The following is a 384-nucleotide window of genomic DNA, read 5'->3' on the forward strand; positions in this document are numbered from 1 at the left end:
TAAATACAACAATTCCAGAATTTCTGTCTTCATTATTTGTTTCCAGCGAAGAAGTCAGTCACTTAATGACCCGTTTTTATTGGATGTAGATTTCTATAGTCCACTGATGATAAACCGAAAAGTTTTCTTATACTTTGTAGTTTTTAAATGTCTAGAAGAAGAAAATATATTATTATCATTATATTCATTATCATCAGATGGACTATTGTATTTGCTACTTTTTACATTCGAAAAATTTTTTTTGACCGCCAGATTACGATATTTCCAATTTAAAAGAATAAAAAGAAGAAGTTTTCCATTTATTTCTATTACTTAATGTTCTCCCGAAGTTCTTGTTTCGGACTGAAGTGTTCTCCCTCAAATGTTTGAATTCGTCCTGTTGTA

At 29.4% G+C, this 384-nt stretch overlaps 1 protein-coding gene across 1 annotated transcript in view; it reads right to left on the reverse strand.

Moving 5' to 3' along the window:
• The window catches only part of LOC119593895, a gene marked incomplete at its 3' end in the record, with an annotated part of 37,072 nt that overhangs the window by 1,536 nt on the left and 35,152 nt on the right, over window positions 1-384 (reverse strand).

Source organism: Penaeus monodon, chromosome 33, assembly GCF_015228065.2.
Source record: "Penaeus monodon isolate SGIC_2016 chromosome 33, NSTDA_Pmon_1, whole genome shotgun sequence".
NCBI lineage: Eukaryota > Metazoa > Arthropoda > Malacostraca > Decapoda > Penaeidae > Penaeus > Penaeus monodon.